Source organism: Tupaia chinensis, unplaced genomic scaffold (assembly GCF_000334495.1).
Source record: "Tupaia chinensis unplaced genomic scaffold, TupChi_1.0 Scaffold000311_2, whole genome shotgun sequence".
In the NCBI taxonomy this organism is placed as follows: domain Eukaryota; kingdom Metazoa; phylum Chordata; class Mammalia; order Scandentia; family Tupaiidae; genus Tupaia; species Tupaia belangeri.
This window is the reverse complement of record NW_006159803.1, coordinates 4,645,166-4,651,424: the sequence shown is the minus strand read 5'-3', so window position 1 is coordinate 4,651,424 and position 6,259 is coordinate 4,645,166. Positions and strand designations below refer to the sequence as shown.

Here is a 6,259-nt window from a genome sequence, read left to right as displayed (position 1 = left end):
CGGCTCTCCGCCCGCTGCCTCGCTCCTCGCTCGCCCGCCCGCAGCCGGCGCCGCCGCGCCGCTTCCTCCTCCCCTCGCCTCTTTCCTTCTCCTTCGCCGCCTCTGGAGCCGAGGTTGGTAAACCAGCACCTGCTGCTGGAGATCGCCGAGAACTGAAACAGGAAACCCCGAACCAAGGGAAAAACCCGGGAGGCGTGGAGAAGGGTGAGGGGAGCTGCTGGAACCTGTCCGGCCCGCCCCAGCCGCTGGGGCTGCTCGAGGTTCCCGCGCCTCCGCCCCTCGCGCCCATTCCCTTTACTGGTCCAACCCAGGGTCTCGGCCTCCCCTCGCCGCTCCCCCAGCCGGGTCCAGGCCCGCACTGCTCCGCTCGGCAACACCTTTCCCCCCAGCAATAACACGAATCATGTCCTGGGCACTCAAGGAAATCGATGACCTTCCTAGGGCAGGTTTCCTGTGGTTGTTTACTTATTATCAATATTCCGTGATGAGAGAAAACCACACCCTGCATTAGCAAGACCAATAAGGGAATTTAAACAAATGAAGCTGCTGGGGTTTCACCCAGGGAAAGAACAACTTGCAGCAAGGAAAACTGGTCTTGTTGGAGATGGCCATCGCCACAACATCTAGGCTAAAGCCAGGATAAATCCAGATAGATCTCCTTCAGGAGGTCGAAGGAAACAGCCCTCTGTACTGAGGTGAGGAGGAGTGAAAAACACCCAGAGCGATGAAGCCTTTCCACTCTTTGTGGATTGTACAAGACCCAGCACAATCTAGGTCAACATTTCAGAAATGTTCAGTCTTACCTGCCTGGGGAATTGTTATCAGGCTCTTTACTCCTATCCTCGGGCAGATGCATCTTCTGGACTGAGAGGGAAGGACACTCAATACACTGCACCCCTACCCACAAACCATGTAGCTTGATTTCAATTCATTATCCCATTGAATTGTCACCACAGCCATGTGAACTAGGTATTTTAATCCCTTCTATCCAGTAGAAAATTGAAGTTGGGAAATTGACCTGAAGTTATACAGTCTGAACCTGAAGGATCCAGGTCTGTCACATGTCACATCTAAAACACAATTTGTTTCACTGGACCAGGGTTCACACCATTGATCACACGCACTTTTTCTTTTCTTTCTTTCTTTTTTTTTTTTTTTTTTCCAAAGGGGTGCATGCTCTGGCCAGAGAGAGACAGAAGGAGAGAAGATGAAAACATTCCTAAGAGTGGTCACACTGCAGTCCCTTCTCGATTTTTCCGTTCTGTGGGGATTTTGGCCCCACATGTACATGTGTCTGGCTGTTTTTCAAAGCGCTAGGGTGGGGATTCGAACCTCCTCCTCCCCCAACACACAAACGCACACGTGTGCACACACACACTGGGACAAGCCCTCAGAAGTTTCGGGAGCATGATTGGGGAGTAGTAAGGACTTAGAAAGTGGTTGGCTGATGACAAATGACAGTATCCATGATTTTAATGATACCAAAAAGTTCTCCCACTTCACAGTATACTGCCCACACAGCCTACCTTTTGCCTTGTATCCCACAATTGACTCATCTAACTTCTGCTCAATGGTGATTAACCATAGTTAAGGATCAGGGCTCTACATCCTTTAGAAGTAGGAGAGATGAATAGTTGTTATACTAGCTAACGCTGACGGAATGCTTACTGTGCTCTAGATACTATTGTAATGTGTAGTACAATGGCCACCAAACTCATAAGGTGGCTGGCCCCATGGCACAACATGTAGGCCCTGTGTAGAGGAAGCAAGGTCCCACACAGCCAACCAGGATTAGAAAAACATGCCAGGGAAACTGAGGATTTTGACAAGGTGGAGAATTGGAGGCAAAAGGATTGTAGGATGTCCTGGCTCCATTGAGGGGTGGCTTTCACACACACGTGCACGCAACCCTCTGGCAAATGTAGATACCCATCACTATTTCCATTTCACAGATGAGAAAACTGAGAACAAGATTACAGTCAGTAAACAGCAGTAAAAGAATTAAAATGCAGAGTCTGACCTTAGAATCAGGAACCCTTACGTGCATATGATACAGAAAGTTCCACTATTACCATATATTTAGTTGGGGAATTTAAAATGCATGAACGTTAAAACTAGGAAGACGAGGGACTGACAAGTGGCAAAGTGGTTAAAGACGCTGGACTCCTACATGGCCAACCGTGGTTTGAGTCCTGGACCTGGTGACTTGTTTTCTTACTTTCCCTCTTGCTCTCTCTCTCTTTCTCTCTCCCTCTGTCCCTCTCTGGTCAAATTAAAATAAATAAATAAATAAATTTAAATAAAATACATCTTAAAAAAAATAAAAACTAGGAAGACAAGATAATTTATAAGTGTCCAGTGTGTCATGGGCAACAAATGCCATAGGTATTAAATGACAGAGGAATTACTTTAGGTTAGAATAATTAGGAAGATTTACATAGAAAATGAGCCTGGGTTTCAAAAGGGAGAATTTGAGCTGGATTGTGATTGATGAATAGTATTTTTATAAGTGGAGAGGATAAGGAAGGACATAACCATGGAACTGATGCCATTTTAACAAAAATAGAATGCCATGGAAACTTGTATAACAGGGATAAGAAAAAGCCGAGGGGAAAAGTAGAATGAAGTTACAGAGATTTGCACGAGAGAGGAACACAAACACACATACACGAGAGAGATGGAGCTTTGGTTCCACATAGTCTATGTACTAGTGGGAAATCTGTGAAGGGTTTGATCAGAAGGTGATATGGAGATGTCCTATTTTAAAATCATCAATGTTATGATGATTATTGGCTGATATGGAAAAAGGAGTGAAACAAGTCTGGAATATGGCAAAACTGACCTGAAATAACAAAGATGGAGAGGAGAGACAGAGACCTGTTAGTGAGACACTGATTTAAGAATCATAGAGGTTAGGAGGCCAGCAGGTCCCGTGGTGGTTACAGCACCGGATTCCCACATGGTTGTGATTTGTGTCCCAGACCTGGCAGCTTGAAAATCTCAATCAATCAATGTTAAACAAAGAAAAAGAAAAAGAATTTTAGAGGATTGTGAATGATTGTATGCAGTTGATGAAAAGGGACTTAAGTAAAGGGAGAAGTCCGAAATGACTTAATGGGTGTAATTCTGAAACCTGTAGCATTACTGAGTAGTAAAAGTGGAAGTGTAAAGTTAGAAAAACTATGTATTTTCAAATGTATACCATAGTTTAGTTATAGGCATGTATAGAGGTAAGAGCAGGATATACACATGGAAATATTTTATAATACTATCTGGAAAAAGTAGGTAGTTGGGTAAATGAGGCTTTCTTTTCTGCTATTGAGAGAACAAGTATGAAAATTTCAAAAGGTCATTATTATAACAATGACCAGACATAACTGTGCATCTTTAGTAAAGTGGAGTTTGTCTTTTTAAAGTTTTTTTTTTTTTTTTTCCATAGGGCATGTACACTTGCTGTTGAGAGACAGAGAGAGACAGTGAGAGGGAATGTGAGAAATCACCCCCCTGGAGGATGGCTTTGCTGCAACCCTTTTTCTTCCATTTTCCTCCTGAGATTTTGGATGTGCACATACACACACATGAGTTTCAAGCCACCAGATCTGGGACTCAAATCAAGTTGAGCCATGTGGGAGTCCAACACCTTAACCACTATACCACCTGCTGGCCTCAGTAAACTAGAGTTTAAAGAAAATTTCTAATAAAAATAAAATGTTTCTATGACTCTAAGTTAAATAGGCATTAGGGAATTCCTCTTGCATTATTTTTTTCTTTATGCCAAATTATATTTATATGAAAGGAAAAGAGACTCTATAGAGAAGAATTCTCATGGGGTCAGAAAATGTTAGGAAGACAAAAGAAAACTTAGAGACCATTTAATCTGACCCTACTTTTCAGTTTGCAAATGGCGAAACTGAGGATCAAATTCTGAGTGTCTGATAGGAAAGCTTCAGAATAGGTATTAGGTAATCTCAGAATTTAACCGGGAAGATCAGACCACAACAGAAGATAAAGTACATGAAACTAAACTGTCAAAATCGAATTTTATGACTTTTGACTAAAACATTGCTGTTTTTCTTCTAGGCTTTATTTTCCGGTTTTAAGAATTTTTGTCCTGTCTTGAGCTGCCGATAGGTTCATGTGCCTACTATTTGAACAGAATCCTAGCCTGTATCCTGGCTTTACATTTTAAGCAAGGTTTCTTAGCATTTCTTTGATTTATTAAAGCTAAAACTGCTTTTCTTGAAATTAAAAAATATATGATAAAATACCATTTTAATGATCATAGTAAGCTACATAGCATGAGCTACGTGCTACTTTATAGTATATTCATTCTACTCAGAATTTCATGGCTAAAGTCAGATGTGCATTCACAGATATGTTTAGATCAGCTGAACTTGCTATTGAAAGTAGTTAGATTATCTAATAAGTTTTGTGAATCAATAAAAAGTGGGGAAAAAGAGGAATGGAAGACAACTGTAGAGACCAGAGTTAGTTAGTGTGGGAGGAGGGTGGGAAATGATAGAGGGTGAGAAATAGTGGGAAAAAATATATATATATAATGAAACTAGAAATGGAAAATTATCAATGATAACTTGTATGATTAAGCCACTATGCAGTATATTCTGGATGGGAAATCACGTTTTGTATGCTATGATGATGTTCAGTGAATGAAGGTAATTAATTAATTAAATAAAAAATTTTAAAACATTATAAAAAAGAATAGGTATAGGCAAAACTGTCATTTTTCTATTACCAATTCTGGATAACTAAATTGTATTTTAGTTATAAAATTCAGTCTAGACCTTGAATTGCAACTTTGAATTGAACATAATTAAAATATTTGAGGCCCAGCCAGCATGCCACATTCTCCTAAAACACTGTGCTCTGCAGGCTGGTGCCACATGAGAGCTCTGGGTTTGACCTAAAGGCTGGGCAGGGTGAGGTGGGTCTGTAACCCCGGTGACTCTGGAAGGCTGAAGCAGGAGGATTACAACATGGTGAGACCCTGTCTCTTGGGAGGAAAAAAACACAAATTTGAGTGATCCTAGCTACATAATAGCCAAAAACCTATGTGAGGGACAGCCTCACTCATTAACAACAATTGTTTTGGAAAGAACGTATGGGTGGAGAATGATCATAAGGACAAACATTTCCAAAATATGACTCCCAGGTAGACTACCACCTATCTCTATATAAGCCATGAAAGGTAGAGTTTGAGACATCCATCACATCCCACTGTGGCTGCCTTAGCCCTGAACTTCCATTTGCCCAGCTACCCTTCTCTGTGATGTCCAGGGGCTTCAAAAGGTTACTCTCATGTTCAAAACAGGTACACACCCCTTGCAAATATTTCAGTTCTATCCAGAGGTTTCTTTAGGAGTTTTCGCATTGAAAATGTGTGGACCCAGTAGCTATTAATACATCCGGAGTTGCATGAGAGCTATTCCTCTTGCTCTCACATCTCATGCCCCTACCATTTCTGCCAAGTCACTTACCTTAGTGGATACAACATCAGCTGTCCCCTCAAATGTGCCTCCATCTCCAGCTCTTTGGCCAGCACTTGTTTTCCTCTAGTTGAGCATCACAAACATAGCCAGGTGGATATTGTCATGTTTCTTCCACAGTGTGTTTTGTCTTTTAGAGAAACCCTGGTTAATTCCAACAACATATGAAATGTCAAGCTTCATTTAACATCATTACCTTACACAGTCATTTACTAAGCACATGCCATGCCTAAGACAGACGCAAATGTATAAGAGACATTTTTGCCCATGAGCTTCAGTGACCGAGTTGCTTTTTAATAGAGCTTTTAGGGAAAGGAAACTAGAGGACACAAGATATGTGCTATTGACCAATCCCAGGGCTTCTTTATTTTAATGGGTAACCACAAAATTCCATGCCAGAGCATGACTCTTTCTTTCCTCTTAGCATTTGTGGGAGGCCTTCAGATAAGGCCAGTAGTGAGCCAGAAGAGCAAAATTTTCATTAAGCTAGTGTCCTATGGTCATGTGTTGGATTTACTTTTTTGTTGTTGTTGTTTAAGTTAATTTTTTCCCCCCATGAGCAAGAGAGACAGAGTCGGCCCCCTAGGAGAGTCTCAACACCACCATCTACCCCCCGCACCCTGAACCAGCCCTGAATCATGGGCACTGCTTATTGCCCAGTGTACTTAGGGAGGTCTCTGAACTTGAACCTAGAACCTTCCTACATGGGTTGACCTTACAGAGCTTTATGTTTTACTGCTGCACCTACCATCCAG

At 41.8% G+C, this 6,259-nt stretch overlaps 1 protein-coding gene across 1 annotated transcript in view; it reads right to left on the bottom strand.

Annotated features, from left to right (window-relative positions):
- ZC3H12C (zinc finger CCCH-type containing 12C) overlaps positions 1–5,713 on the bottom strand; it is an 88,929-nt gene extending 83,216 nt beyond the window's left edge. The window contains exon 1 of the mRNA XM_027772865.1: positions 5,496–5,713. The gene's annotated coding sequence lies outside the window, so the exon portion shown is untranslated. The remainder of the gene's footprint in view (positions 1–5,495) is intronic.
- Positions 5,714–6,259: the final 546 nt, after the last annotated feature.